The sequence below is a fragment of the Gobius niger genome, assembly GCF_951799975.1.
Source record: "Gobius niger genome assembly, chromosome: 13".
Classification (NCBI taxonomy): Eukaryota; Metazoa; Chordata; class Actinopteri; order Gobiiformes; family Gobiidae; genus Gobius; species Gobius niger.
Window position 1 is genome coordinate 9,430,227 of NC_136864.1, and position 15,508 is coordinate 9,445,734.

A 15,508-nucleotide genomic window follows, 5' to 3' on the forward strand; every position below is an offset into this window, starting at 1 on the left:
ATCATCTGTTTAGACCAATTTTTTTGTAGCTTTCAAATGAGTCGTTACACTGGCCTATCGGCTGGGGGCTTTTAAAAATGAACTAAAACGTATTTTAAAAAGAGATCAAGTATGCAATCATTTTTAGTCTGCACTCAATGCACTTCCTTTGTGTAATGTCAGAATTAATGAATTAATGTTACTGCAAATGTATTTTTTGTACTTTCTGTGTGAATTTGAAATGCCCTTCTAGTTACGGACATTGCAAATTAGCCTTGGCTATAAATGTTGTAGTGTGCTACATGTGTATTGTTCACACATGTCCCTGTCAAATAAATAAATAAATAAAAATAAATAAATAAAAGCTCCAGTCGAGAAGCTTTTAGATTTAGGTAAAGCCGAACTGGAGAAAATGTGTTCGGTTAAAGGGACTATACAAAGTGTTTTCATCCCCCTACATGTCCTAATGTATAGAATGAGCTCAGACCTATTCACCAAAACTGCCTCTAAAATCCTGCACTGTCACTCAAAAAGTCACGCATGAGCTTAATATAGAAGCTGCAGTTACGCGTAAGACCTGAGGTGGCAGTAGTGAGCATAAAAAGGACCAACTTGCATCTAGTCCCTTTAAGGCGGGAGCAAGAGGTTAATGTATTGCCTCTTTATAATGAATAAATGGCTTGCACTTGTATTGCGCTTTACAACCCTTTATTACCAAGTTTCTCAAAGCACTACAATGTACTCATTATTCATTCACTCCATACTGGGTGATGGCAGTTTACTATTGTAGCCACAGCTGCCCCTTGTGGCAGACTGACCGACTCACTCACAGCATTCATTCTAGTAAATTGTACATGTTTAAGTGGAAACGGGGAAACTTGGCTAAACAACTAAACGCTGTACCAGTGTACCTGAATCAGCCCAATCTTCTACAATCACTGGCATTTTCCTTTTTTTTTTAAATATTTAAATCATATTGGGACCCCCAACCAGGGGCCCTCACTCTGGGAACCTCTGGTCTAATGCATGTTAGTTTTACTCCATGTTCAAATCAACTCTAACTCAACACTTCAATTCTTCTTCTATCTTTGTTTGACTAAGACATACAGTTCGATTCAGTATTTTTCAGAGGAGCCTTGGCCCCAAAGGGAACCCTATTGTATATGTTTTAGTGGTAAGGTAAACCGAACCACCTGGAGGAAAGACTCTTTAACGTTGGGGACATGCTGTTTCTGTAGCAGGAGAATGACAGATATTGGTTAAGAAGTTTGGACAAATGTATCTTGGAGAAAAGACAAATAGAACTGTTTAATCTTTTGACTTATGAGCACCACTGTAGGTGCATCATCCCCGCTGCTGTCAGACTGTACAACCCTAATGTACAAGTACCTCATGTGCAGTAACCTCTGTATCACTTTATCAGTTCAGGTGACTGATACAGTGATACAGAGGTTACTGCACATGAGGTACTACAACTGTGAACCTTGCACTGCCAACTTTAACATTTGTCCATCCATCCATCCATCCATCCATTTTCTTCCGCTTTATCCGGGGCCGGGTCGCGGGGGCAGCAGTCTCAGCAGAGATGCCCAAACTTCCCGATCCACACACACCTCCTCCAGCTGTTCTGGGGGGACCCCGAGGCGACACCAGGCCAGCTCGGAGACATAGTCCCACCACTGTGTCCTGGGTCTTCCACTTTAACATTTGTATCTTTCCTATTCTGTTCCTATTTTATTGTTGGTATTCTTTCGCCCCTTTCAAAGTAGTTTAGCCTCTTAACTCCCGCCTTAACTGAGTGTTTTTTCTCCAGTTCAGCTTTACCCAAAACTATAAGGTCACAGCCTATAACACCCCATTTGAAAGCCTACAAAAGTCATCTAAACGGATCATTATCCTTAGTGTTGCTGTGTTGTCATCACTTTTTGGACTTTTGCTTTCATTGGTTTTCATCACTTTTCCCATCGCCTTTGTCTCACTCTTTTGTTGCATTTTCATCTCATTTTTGTCGCTCTTTTGACACTTTTTTCCCCAAGAAGCTTTTAGACTTGGGTAAAGCCAAAACTGGAGAAAATGTGCTCTGTTCAGGTGGGGGTAAAGTGATAAAATGCCTCTATTTATTCACTTGTTTGTACATGATCCTGTTCTTCGAAAGCACATTTTTTTCCTGGCCATTTGCAGCTGATGTAACAAGTGAGATCAATAAAGTCCAATCTCTTCAAAGACTCTCTATATCCACACACACAAAAAGAGAAGTAAAATGACTACCTAATGAGGAGGCACAAAAGTAACTACACATCAACCATTTTGCTAAACCATTTCAGATAAGTCTCTAGTTTGACCCTCACTGTCTGATCCTGCGCTTGTTTTGGAGACGTTCCCCTCAGTAGACACAGAGATACCCCGCGCGCGCGCTCAGTTACCGTGGTGACCTTCAGCTGGGCGCGGCTGCTCTCGTATCCCGCTATATCTTCCACCAGTTGGCATTACGGCACAATTAAAAATGCGTGTTCAAAGCGACCTGTCACCGCGGTGGTTCGCCGCGCAGCCTGGCACCCCGTAGTGGCGACGGTGACACGCGTGACTCCGAGCGCCGAGGGAGCCCGCTCCGTCAGCGCACCTCGAACTGTACTCATTTATTTCATCTCGCGCCGAGGATCAGAAAATTCTCCCAATAATTACACCGACCCTCTTGGCTTATACGGGGATTTATTTTTCTTCTCGTTTCCCCCCCTTTCCGCGAGCGAGGGCAACAGCTCAAGACGTCTTCAGATAACAGGTAAGCGCGCGCTCTTTTATTTCTTAAGTGTTTTATGTTGGCTTCGTGTCAGGGGGAGAAAAAAAAAAAAAGCACGAAGCATTCTTGACTTTTGCTTTCTAACTTGGGCAACGTTTTAGTTCCGTTTTGGGGGAACTTTCTTTGCATTTCATCCTTGTAATGTTTAAAAAAATCTTGCACAAACACTTTTACGCGCGTTTTATCGGTTACAGCCCCGTAACCGAACACTCCCCTTTCACCCATTGCTCTGAATTCCACCGCATGATTTTTCTTTTCTTTTCTTTTTTTTAACAAAGGAAGCGACACCAGCCCGTTTTACGCTCGTCCTACTAGTCTCCGTGGTTAAACTCGCTTCCAACTCGCCGTGCTTATAAACTACACCCGTCTCTTCACTGTCTTTAGGACCCGGAGGACGCGCGTAAAAAAATGTGACCGGAGACACACACAGGCTGCGTTTGTAAAGAAAAACCTCCACACTCTCCCTTTCCCCCCAACCTCTCCGCTCCACAACTCGGCTCAGAAATCTACCCAGAATCTACCCAAACAACCCCCACCCCCCACCCTCCCCGTGCGCTCGACCTCCGCCAGGATCTACGTGTTTTAACGACGCCCTCGTGGACTCCAGAACTTGTGCGCGCACAGTGTCGGCGCGAGCTTAAAACCGCTTCTCTGTCATCCGCTGCTCGTGTTCGTGGAGAATTAGTTTTTTTTTATTTGGTGGAAGTTGGTTGGAAAAAGTTGCCTTCAGACTCCCTTTCCCCCCCGTGCGTAAACTTGTTGAATGGCTCCATCGCAAACAAACGTGAGTATGTGCCTTGTTTCCTTTACGCACTGGATATCGTGAAGCGTGAGCGAATAACGCGATAATGGCGTGATTGTTTTGGTTCGTATAACGTCAGTGCGAACTCAGATTTCAGCGAAAGCCGCGAGTCGAAAGCTGAACTGTTTTATTGCAGGTTTTTTTTTTTTTTTTTTTTTTTTTTTGGCGAGTTCCGATCCTCGCGCGAGGCTCAGTCAACAACAAGCTGTTCTTTTAAATTGACCCCGAGTTGTTTATTGGCGTCGCTTATTGGCGCGTTAACCTGTTGCGCAGCGGGTCAGTCGTTTAAAGTGCCTCGCCTCTGCGTAAAAATGCCAAACAAATTGGAACCAGCATGGGGGACAGTGCCCGGGAACGCGCGTTAAATGCTTCGCAAATTGGCAATGTTGTACAAAAACACTTTTTAATTGGTCGTTTTCTCTTTTTAGCCTGTGCGACTTTTTTGCCTCGCTTTCAATTGTTGATATCATGGGGGGGGGGACTTGTATTGTGGGAGTGCGTCTTCTCTTGGTAATAATAAACGATCTCCTGGACCAGGGTATGATTATGCACCGCACCGAAGTTGAAAGGACAGGAAAAAACAGGGGTGGGGGGGAAAAAAGGCAGCCAGTCTCGCCCGTGCTTTGCCAGTCTATCCCACTGTGCCTTCGCGTGGAAGTGTCGCCGCTCGTGCTTTCCTTGGCCGCGAAACAACATTGGACACGTTTACCGGTTTATTGTCGCAATCTTACCCCGACAGCCAAGCCCGCGCCGTCAGTCTGCTCGTGCTGGCCGCGGATCAGAAGTTATTGGTTTAGAAGAAGAAGAAGTCAGCTAAATCAATAAGCACAGAAAACTGGGTGTACGCACTGGGGAGAATCAAGGGAGGGGGTGGGGGGGGGAGCAGGTGTTGATACAAAGAGGCGGCAAAAAGAAAGAGCAATTGTTGCGCCATGTCTGGACCCGCTTCGAGGCCCCCCAGTTCTGTCGGAAATCAAAGTATTCTTTTGTAATCAGTAGCTTTTTGGCGGGAGGGAGCAGGGCAGGGGATTGCTCCGTGTTTCAGCACCGCGGACAGCTCCTCTAACTTTGTCTATGCAGGGAGGAGAAACACTACAATCAAAAGAGTGGATGGCTTTTGTAATCCGGACAAAGCAAAGGGCTGGACGTAAGAGCCGCGGACTGAGCTGCTCCAAATATTCTTCGACCGGTTGTGTAAACAAGTTTTTGCTTCTGTTTAGACAACAAAAAGGTCTCTGGCTGGATTCCATAGACAGAGCTCTGGGACCGCGCTCACAGCCAGTCATTTCTCCAATAAGTTTTTTCATCCGTTCAATCACATCAAATTTGGGACATGGCGCTCAAATGCAAAAGACTCTCTCAGGTCCCATGTCCGTCAGAACCATCTTTGTATAACTTGTCACGCCTGTATTACACAGATATTAGTGTTAGTGTTATTAGCCTGTGGCGTTGATGTGGCAGAAGGTGGCGCTGTTTCTATGTCTTCTGTGATTTCTATCCATTCTATTTCCTGTCGTCAGCCATCATGTTCGTTCAGGTACAGACAAATAACGCTTTTCTCTCATCGGTTAAACTTCATGTCAATCCCACACAAAGTCTGCGTGGATAGGCTATTCTTCTTCCCATGTTTGGATGTGTTTCCACCGACTGGTAACCGGTTTCTCCTACCTCTAAACGGTCTCCTGTCACGCCAAGACTTTTGAATCTCAGTTGATCTATACCAGCAATATACCCTTAAAGGAACAGGCCACCATTTTTCCATACTGAGATATGTTCTTACCTGAGCTTGGACGAGTTGATGCGTACCTGTTGGGTCTCTGTGCGTACGCTCAGTCACGCAAATACAACGCAATAAAAAGGGGCACTACATTGTAAGGCGTAATAATACCTTAGGAGCACTTTGACTGTACTGCCCGAATGTCGATGTGCTACAGTGTTGCAATAGAGCGCCCTTTTTTATCCGCTTAGAAAATCGACATTTTTAATTTTGTGTAACTTTACTAGGATCGTGTAACTACTCACGTAACTGTATCTAAGTAGGGAAAACATGGAAGAGCTCGGTCGCTTCAATCCTCACCCCCGTTTGGAGCTATTGGAATACTGGGTAGAGGCCAAATGTTCACCACATCTTTGGTATTTTTGCGTGACTGAGGGCACGCACAAAGACCAGACAGTTACGCATCAACTCGTCTAATCTAAAGCAAGAACATATCTCAGTATGAAAAAACAATGGCCTACTCCTCAGTGTTAATTTTGACAACATATTTTGATTTAGTTTTAGTCTTAGTCTTCTGACAAAAATGTAATTCGATTTTAGTCTAGTTTTAGTCGACTAAATTTAAGACAAATTTAGTCGACTTACATTGATAATATTCATTATAATCATATTTAATGTTGTTCCTCTGCTTCATGGAGCTGCTCCACATGAACAAAGCTCAGAGCTGATCCTTTGGCAGAGAATTTACATGATCTGAGGCTCTTTAGGTTCAGTGCACCAAACGCTCAATAGAAGTTTGGATGATTTTAGTCTCTCCTTTTCATTTTTATTTAGTCTCATTTTAGTCGACTAAAATATCTGGACATTTTAGTCATAGTTTTAGTCTCATGAAAAACTTTTATTTAGTTTTAGTCCAATTTTAGTCGTCAAAAATATCACTTTGACTAAAATTAAGACTAATGTTTTTGATGACGAAATTAACACTGCTACTCCTTTAAAGGCCCTATATATTTTTTATTTATTTATTAAATACAATGAAAGAGGAAACGACTAAATTAAAATGTTGATTGAGGTGCAAACTCGCAGGGTAAATTTTACAGAAAAGCTTGAAAAGTGACCCGCAAGTTCATAAAATTGATGCAAATGCTTTATGATGAGATCTACAGAGTTCACAATAAACTAAATAAACTACAGCTAGAAAAAAGAAAACAAGTAAAGCTCCCTTAATGGTTCTCAAACGTTTCACACCAAGAACCATTTCATTACAAGCTGAATGTCCCAAGAACCACCAGGCCTGAAGATTAAATCTAAACTGGATCTAAAAAAATGGTCTACAAAAGACGTCAGCTGACTGTGCATAACATGGTTCTGGTTTGGTGGCATATTTGCGTCATGGCTTGTGACTACTTGATGAATTATCTTTACATAGGCCATTCTTTTAAGTGTCATGTGTCTTCATTGGCGGCAGAGACGAGAGGAGCACATGTTTGTTTGTTTGTTTGTTTGTGGTTTCCGCCCACTTGTAAAATGAGCAGGATAAACAGGGAAGGAAAACTGAAGGGCAAATCATCTGAAAAGAAATTTAGATAGTTGCAGGAATAAACAAGTTTCCCAATCGAAGCATCCGCTCTGACTGGGGGCATTCGCAGAAGCAGCCTGACTCTTTTTAGTATCCAGTATGATCTGTTGTGCTAAAACAGCATACGTTATAAAAAGGTTTTTGTTTTTATTCCTGTCATTGATCCGTGGAAAAAGATGAGCAAAACTGTTCATAAACACTTTTAGCTTGGCCGATACTCCACCCAGGCTGTGCCTTTGAGACGAGGCGCTGAAGGAGTGCGAGAGTGGGCGAGTGAGGGAGGAGAGAGCGATGGGGAGAGAAAGAGCAAGCTGCAGAGCATTGAGATCAAACCCAAATAAGCTTTGTTTGCCAACAGTTTGGAAGTGATTAGAGACTTTATTAGAGGAGAACACACGGCCACTCGCAGTTGATTTAACATAGTGCGCCGGGCATCACATGCAGAGCTGGGTACTGTTACATTTTTTCCGATACCAGTATTTAAGCGATACTTGGTTTGTGATACCGATACCTGAACGATACGTTTTAGATACCTACTGTATACTAAATTATTTGTCAAAAAGAACCATAAAACAAATGAATAATGTTAATTTGATCCTTTTCCTTTAATTTCCTTTAGTATCATTTTATACAGTATCATTTGTTTGAGGTGAAACAACCACGAAACATCCTTTACGGCAAAAGTTTTTCATATTTTTCCCGATTGAAATAAAACAATTCCCAAGTTTTTTCCCCAAATTTTCCATATTTTTTTCAAAATTTTGTCCCGAAAGTTCCCCAGATTTGTAAATTTCCCCCAATTGTTTTTTCCCTCATATTGCATTTTCCTCCCTCAATTTCTTTTCACAATTTTGCCCCAAATTTTCCAAGTTTTTCTTATTTTTCCCAATTTTTAAACATTTTTTTCCATGTTTTTTCCCCAAATTTTCCATGTTTTTCAAACTTTTGTCCCCAAATTTGTCATTTTTCCCCCATGTCTTCTACATGTTTTTCCCCAATTTTTCAGTTTTTCCCCCCAATTTCTTTTTCCAAATTTTCCCAGTTTTTTCTAATTTTTTTTTTACACATTTTTCCTCCAATATGCTACATTTTTTTCTCTAAATCTCTCCAATTTTCTTTTTGAAAAAATCCCAAGTTTTGTACGTGTTTGTTCCCAAATTCTCCCAAAATGTTTAAATTTTTCCCATTTATATATATTTATTTTTTTTTCAAATTTTTCTCCCCAAATTTTCCCAATTTCCCCACGTTTTTCCCAATTTTTTTTTATTTTTTTTCATTTTTTCCACTTTCTCCCAAATTTTTTCAACTTCTCTTTCACTTTCAACAGCAGCACCAAAACTTACATATAGATTTTTTTTTATTCTTTTCAGTTCCTGCATTTTTTTCCATACCGGTAGTACCTAAACCTTTTTTTTAAATTCCAGACTGATGTTGTTTAACGGTGCTCAGCCCTAATCACATCTGCTCAGTGTAAAATATCACCAGTGCAGAAAGTGTCAAATGCTTTGGAAAAAGTTCCCAACAGCGACAAAAACAAAAGTACAACTTACATCATTCTTTCCGTTAGGTTTTGAAACAGTGGGCGGCCGGTAGACTCGGATTAGTGGCACAGTTTAAAGAGATCCGACAATTCAACGGCCCTTTAGGGAATAATAAAGTTGAACTGAGTTAAATTAAATGGAATCCACTCACTGGGGTCGAGGTGGTGATGGAGCCGTTAGTGCTTTCAGCTGCAACGAAGCTGGATTCTTTTGGGACCAGTTCCCGTCACTGCCACTGTCAGGAAATGAATTTGGAAAAGCACGTTTTCTAATGAACGATTAACCTCTTCATGCCCGCCTGAGCCCAGCACATTTTCTCCAGTTTGGCTTTAAGCAAATCTAAAAGCTTCTTGGAAATTTTTTTTGTCAAAATAGTGACGGAAAACGAGGATGAAAACGTGACTAAAAAGTGACCAAAATGAAGGAACAATAACACAATAAACAAGTCATGGTCAAGGTTTATTTATATGGCATATTCTAAAAACAGACTGTACAGTCCAAACCCAAAGTGCTTTCCATATTCAGTGCAAAAATACAGACACATATTAAGAACGAAAACAATGTACAAATGTACAAAACAAGCGGCAAAAACGTGGCTCAAAAAGTGATGAAAAAGCCACAAAAACACAGGAACAATAGCACAATCAAAAAAAGTGGCAGAAACACAACAAAAAAAAGTGCAAAAAAATGTATTAAAAAAAGCGACAAAAGAGCTGCAAAAACGTTCTGGAAAAAAATCAATAAAACAATAAATAAGTTGCAAAAATAATGATTAAGAAGTGATGAAAAAGCCACAGAAGAGCCAAAATAAAGTGACAAAAATTATACAGAAAAGGAACAATAACATTTTGTTTGTTAAAGTGACAAAAAAGTGACAAAAATTGATAAAAGTGATGAAGAAGCGACAAGAAGAGCAACAAAAACACACCAAAAACCTACAAAAATGTGACAAAAAAAAAAATCTGTTTTGTAGGTCTTAGCTTTCAAATGAGGCTTTACTCTAGCCTGTAGTCTGTAAACTACAGGCAAGAGGCTTTGAGATTTGGGTAAAACTGGGTAAAACTTAGCATTAGCCCGATGCTAACATGTAGCATCAAGTTAGCATTCTCCGTTATTCATGTATTTATGGGCTGTTGAACCACTTTGCTCCTCTCCATGTCTTTGTATCTTTATTTAGTAGAAAACTATATTCATAACTAGCTGAGAAAATAAAAAAAATTCAAAATTGTTTTCCCCCTTAACTGATTTCAAAAATGACCATATATCTCCAAACAATATACTTTACTGATTAGGCGATGTCTCATTTTGAGTGAAACCACAGCCCATGCCACGGGGGCTCGCTGCCTGCTGACTTTAAAACACTCCATGCTCGAGCTGCCCACGGGGACGCGATGCGACCGGACACAAGGGGCTGTTTGAGAAGCCTCGAAAAACAAGTCAGTGGAGGAGACCGGTCCCCCCTCCCCCCATGTGCACCAGGGCCATTCAATTATTGATGACTTTAATATACAATCTGACCTCACTTTTTTTTTTTTCTCTGGTAAATTATGACATTCCTTCTCGGCTTCTTCCCTTTTTGAGCGCAATGAAATATATAGATGATTTTCATTATTCATGACGTGGTCAGGGAAACGGGCGCGCATGGTTAAAGAGGCGCACGGATTTGTACGGCTTGAGACGCGTTTCAAGTGTTTGTAAATACAGGATATTTGCTCGCAGAAAACGTATGATCATATATGCTTAAGAAGTTGTACAACCTTACAGAAGGGGTTCCCTAACCTTTAAGACCAATCAGGGACCTCCACTGTAAATTGTAATTGTATTTATTAAAGCAGTACTAAGTAACTCTTCCCCCTAGAGGCCATAAGCACAACTGCAGGTGTAGTAGCAAGTTACGATTTTTTAACTTATTAATTGTCTTGGAGAGCAAATACTACGCTGACAGGAAAGGCGAAGGGAGAGAGGGTTACTGTGCATCCAATTATACAATGGAAATATTTTTTTTCCCTCAAACTTGGCTGTAAATACTGTTTAAAGTGACGTTAGCCCGCAGCTAGCTTTGCCCGTTAGCATGTTAGCTTCTTCTTCGTGATTTCATTAGTGTGTATTGCTTTCTCCGCACCGGTGGCAGTCAAGTTGCAAACATGGTTTTCTGTCCAGAGACACCAGGGGGAGATGAAAGACTCTCCAATCATCCCATAAACACTTGTATTACCCCCACAGGGACTACGAAACGGATTTATTAAGGTAAACACGTTACTTAGTACTGCTTTAATTTGAACCAACAGAACAGGGAAAATGTTTTTTCAATCCTATATTTATTTGGATATTTCTCCCCAATTGACTCTGTACATAGCTTCAAATCCGAACAACGCTGCCCAAGAAGTGACTTCCTGTTTCGATCCGGCACACCAAAATAAAAGCACACAGCTCGTCTCATTGATTAGTTCAGCTGGTACTTGCAACATTACAGGAGTTTAATTAGATATCCACATTTTGAGTGTTTTGTCTGTTCATAGTTAGGCAGAAAGAAAGCTGAACTAATGAATAAGATGGTGCTTTTATTCTGATGTGCTGGATTGAAACAGGAAGTTATGCACAGAGTCAATTAAGGTGAGACGCGCAGGTATTGATTTTTCACGCAGTGGTCAAAGTGGGGATTTTTAGATAGTTTCCTCCCTTTACATCCTAGTTTTCATGTCAGAGTATAAAAATGACAAAACCCCGTACGATGCTTATTTTATGATGTTTTGTCTGTGAGCGAGGCGGAGATAACCCGGAAGTAGCAGCTTCGCAAAGCCGTTTTTCCCGCGGGTGTTCATTCACAAATATCGACATATTTTACATCCACGTGTGCTATGAAGGGTGTCCGCCATGACACCATCACCCAAAATATGGTCAGGGCCAGTTTTCTCTAAAGGTTTAGGTTTGTTAAAACTTTGACATAGCAGGAAAGAACAACATATTTAACCTGAAATGTGTCAATTACAATAGAATAAATAAAAAGAAAACATGAAATAAAAAACATCTAAGTTTTTCCTCAACTCATGCAACGGGTGAGCCCTTACAGTCGCTGCTACAGACTCAAAACTTTCCAAACCAGATTTTACCAGAGTTTATCCCAAATCCCCTCTAAAAAAATCTCTGTTGCTAAAATGTCAATAAAATAAAACCATACATTTTAATCTGGGCCTATCCACTATTTAGAATTCGTCGCTGAAGATATATATTGGCCATTTTGGCCATTTGCATCCACAAAATTCCTTATTTTTATATGAAAACAGAAAAATGACACAAAAATTGCAATACATGTTTTTCTCAGAGTAATGTCAGTAATGTTCAGCAAAAGCTTCAAATAAAAAAATTAAAAAAATCATATTAAATGTCTTGAAATGATCTTTTAAGAGCTTTGTAACTTTGCACATTGTGAACCATTAAAGTACATACAGTATACTATATTTACAGTCTTTTCATTGACATTGTCACTGAAAAATTTCACAAACTAGGAATTTACATATACAGGAAAGCAGAAGTAAGAGCGGATATATACCCACGTCATGCAAATACAACGGTGCCGAGAATAAAAGTGGCTCTGTGGAGTTGTTTAGTGTTCTTGAGTCGGATGGCAGAGGGGGGAAAGCTGCTCTTGTGGCTGGAGTTTCTGGTCTGAATGGAACTGTAGCCTCGTGCCTGAGGGCAGTGGAGCCAACAGTCCGTGCTCAGGCTGAGAAGTACGTTGCTTAACATTTACGTCATTGCCATAAATCAGGAGAGGCCGCCGCTGTGTTAGATTTAAACGCAGCTGATTGTTAGCAGCATCTTGTACACTGACAAAAGGACTGAGCAACCAGCACAGAGAGTCAGTGTTTCATGATGAACTTCTCACTGTTCGGTTTCACAAAAGGATCTCCACAGTGAAGACATGGGTCACAGAGAAGACGTGCTGTAGCTGCACGGACGACTGCACTCACATCAGAATCACACTTTGAATGGGTGTCTCAGATATTCATTAGCTGAGCAGTTATTTTTCAGTCTTCCATTCCTTAAATTCCTTACTGAATCAAACTGTTTGAAACTTTCCATTGGCAGAAGACGACAAGGCGCCACACCAGACCAAAAAGAGCAGAACAAACAGTTTAGACTCTGTTTTCAGACTCTGATTAAACAAACACATGATGCAGTGCAATCATCAAAAAAGACCATTACTATGTTTCCCCATGGAAATGCAAAATGTCTCAAAATCTCTTTTGTTACATTAACCTCTTACATTAACCTGAACGGAGCACATTTCCTACAGTTTGGCTTTACCCAAATTTAAAAGCTACTTGAAAAAAGTGTCAGAATGTCGACAAAAATGAGGATGAAAATGCTATAAAAAGGCGACAAAAAGCGAGGAAAAATGACAAAAGCGTAACAAAAAAGCCACAAAAGGGCAATAAAAATGTGGTAAATATGTGATGAAACCCAACAAAAAAGCGATGGCAAAAATTGTCAAAAAGGTGACGACAGCGAGAGGAATAAGATCCATTTCGATGAGTTTTGTAGGTCTTTCAAATGAGGCGTTGATGACCCTGGTCTATACATGCCTTTCAGTCATGTGACTTTTGTTGCTATGGTGGCCATTTGGAAAACCGAAGTAAAATTATGCAGTACAACAACCTTTAAAAATATCTCTACTCAGGATGGAAATGAAAGACAACTGATTGACAGTGACATTTTTATGTGCTCGTAATCATTGCTCAAGAAGAGAACAGTAAAAACACGGCCCCAGAAAGTGCACGTAAGATGGTAGCACGCTACCGGTTAGCATTTAGCTTCAACAGCTCAGCTCTGACGTCTGAACAACACTCCAAACATCTAGCCTTGGATACAACATGTGACAGAGGTCAGAGCTGATCTGTTACTGTAGTATTTCCTCAGTGTTCATAGATGTGAGCCACACGTGTTAATCGTGTTGAAGCCACTGACAGTTGCTAACCGGTAGCATGCTAACGTCTTGAGCAGCTTAAACACTGACTCAGACTGAGACTCTGTTGACATGACAAACTATAAAAATCCCAGAGAATGGTTTTCTGTTTCCTCTTTGTGGATGTGTTACTTTAGTCTGAGTGAAGCAGATCTTTAGTAAATCCTGCTGTAGCTCGACAGACAGAGCTGCAACATCCATGTCTCATTTTCTGGTTACATCACATAAATGTGTTTTAACTATTATCATCTTGAACAATGATTACGAGTACATAAAAATGTCACTGTCAATCAATTGTCTTTCATTTCCATCCTGAGTAGAGATATTGTCACATGTTGTAGTACTGCGTAATGCTATGCTTTTGCTATGCTATAATGCTTCAGTATTCAAAATGGCCGCCAGAACTATGCATGATGTCACTGGAAACGCATGTATAGGTTGTGACTTTATGGATTTGGGTAAAGCTGAACTGGGACAATGCACTCGGTTAAGGTTAAGAGGATTCTTTGAAAACATTTAAAATCCATATTATTTGGATCCTCAGTCGAAATGTAGCAGAAGGTATTATAATCATCTTTTAAATACAGTGGTTCAGATCCTTACTGTAAAAGTCCATAGCTACTTTCTGATACCACTACATTACAAGAGCATTACTCAGATATGTGAGGCTTTCTTGTCTTCGCCCCCGTCGCTCTCGATGTCAAATGGCGCTATAGAGCTTCACTCACTCACACCTGTCTTTCATCTCTGCAGATTTCATTATTACCCAGGGTGGCTGTGAATTAAATCCAATATCCCCGCGCTTGGCTCCTCTGGCCGCCACTTATTAGCCGTGAATGTTCCCTATTAAATAAAAATAAGATAAGCGACCTCTTGCACCCGGCCGCCGCCTCGTTCTAATTTGACGGTCTTATAATGAAAACGAACGTCTCTTTATTATGAAATCGGCAGCCAGAGTTCACATGCACCGGCGATGACAGCAGCATTTTCTTCCCGTTTTTTTTTTTTCAATTTTTGTACCTTCGTGGATTTTGTGGATTGACATTTATATTTATGAAATTTGATACACGCACCTCCCTTGGCTTATTCATCATTCAGAGCTGGAGCAGGGTTATCAAATTTGTAATTGGCCTCTTCTTATGAGACTTGCTGATTGACATTTGCACGTTGAAGCAAGCCAAGATTTCTCCCAAGATAGACGTATCTCCACCCTCTCCGTGGCACTTTGAATCACACTTTCCTTATGATGTGTTCAAGCCTGTAGCCACTATGGTGTAAGACTAAGAGGACATTAGTGAAAAGTAAGACCAATGTAATTTCTTCATCTGCCGCAATATCATTTTAGGAGCACGGAATGTGAAACAAAACCCCCAGAGAAACTTTGTTTACAAACCAATTTAGAATGTTGTCACAAAACTTAAATTAAATTTGAGACAAAGGGGGTCCCAGGGTGGAGTCGCTGATGCTGGTTTGATTGGACAAATTGCGGCTCTCGCTGGCTTAATCCATCCACAAACACGATTGTTTCAGGAGAGTTGTGTGATTCGCATTGGCCTAAAATGAACTGTCCAAGAGCAAATTACAGAGATAACCCACAGAGACTTGTAAAATAACATTTTAAAAAAGCTCATTGTAGAAACTCATTGTATACTTGCAACTCCAGTGTTCCTTTATTTAATGCAACGTTTCAGCCAGTGGCCTTCGTTAGGCAATTTTTTTAGTTTATTTTTTTGAATGAGAAGATATCCTTAAATAGGGTGTGCTATCACAGGATGCTGTCAAAAAAGCTCATTGTAAAAACAACCACAAAAAAAGATCAGCAGAGGCAATTTTCTATTCACACAGCAGAGTGTCTTCTTCTATGGTCAAATCTATGTCAAATCAATAAAATGTGTTGCTCTTTTTTGATTGCATCCATTCAATATACTGATTCCACTTACACACAAATAACGACTTAACAAAGTCTGAATATAATTCCAAAAACTATATTACTGTATTCAGCATGGTTCACCTGCCAGCTTAGGGATAGGGCTAGATTAAGGTTTTGCGTATCCAAGTGCTCACAGCTATGCCAGAGTGATACCTCATTTGAAAGCCAATACCTTCTAGTTTCTAAAAATATGTGTA

General features: G+C 40.6%; 1 protein-coding gene across 3 annotated transcripts in view; it reads left to right on the forward strand.

Annotated features, from left to right (window-relative positions):
* Positions 1-2,391: 2,391 nt before the first annotated feature.
* The window catches only part of LOC306973015 (netrin-G1-like), a 128,916-nt gene continuing 115,799 nt past the window's right edge, over positions 2,392-15,508 (forward strand). For 2 of the 3 annotated variants that reach the window (XM_079569813.1, XM_079569811.1), the window contains exon 1: positions 3,451-3,560. The gene's annotated coding sequence lies outside the window, so the exon portion shown is untranslated. Of the gene's footprint in view, positions 2,759-3,450; positions 3,561-15,508 lie in introns of those variants that run through there. The other variant, XM_079569812.1, reaches the window with a different exon arrangement.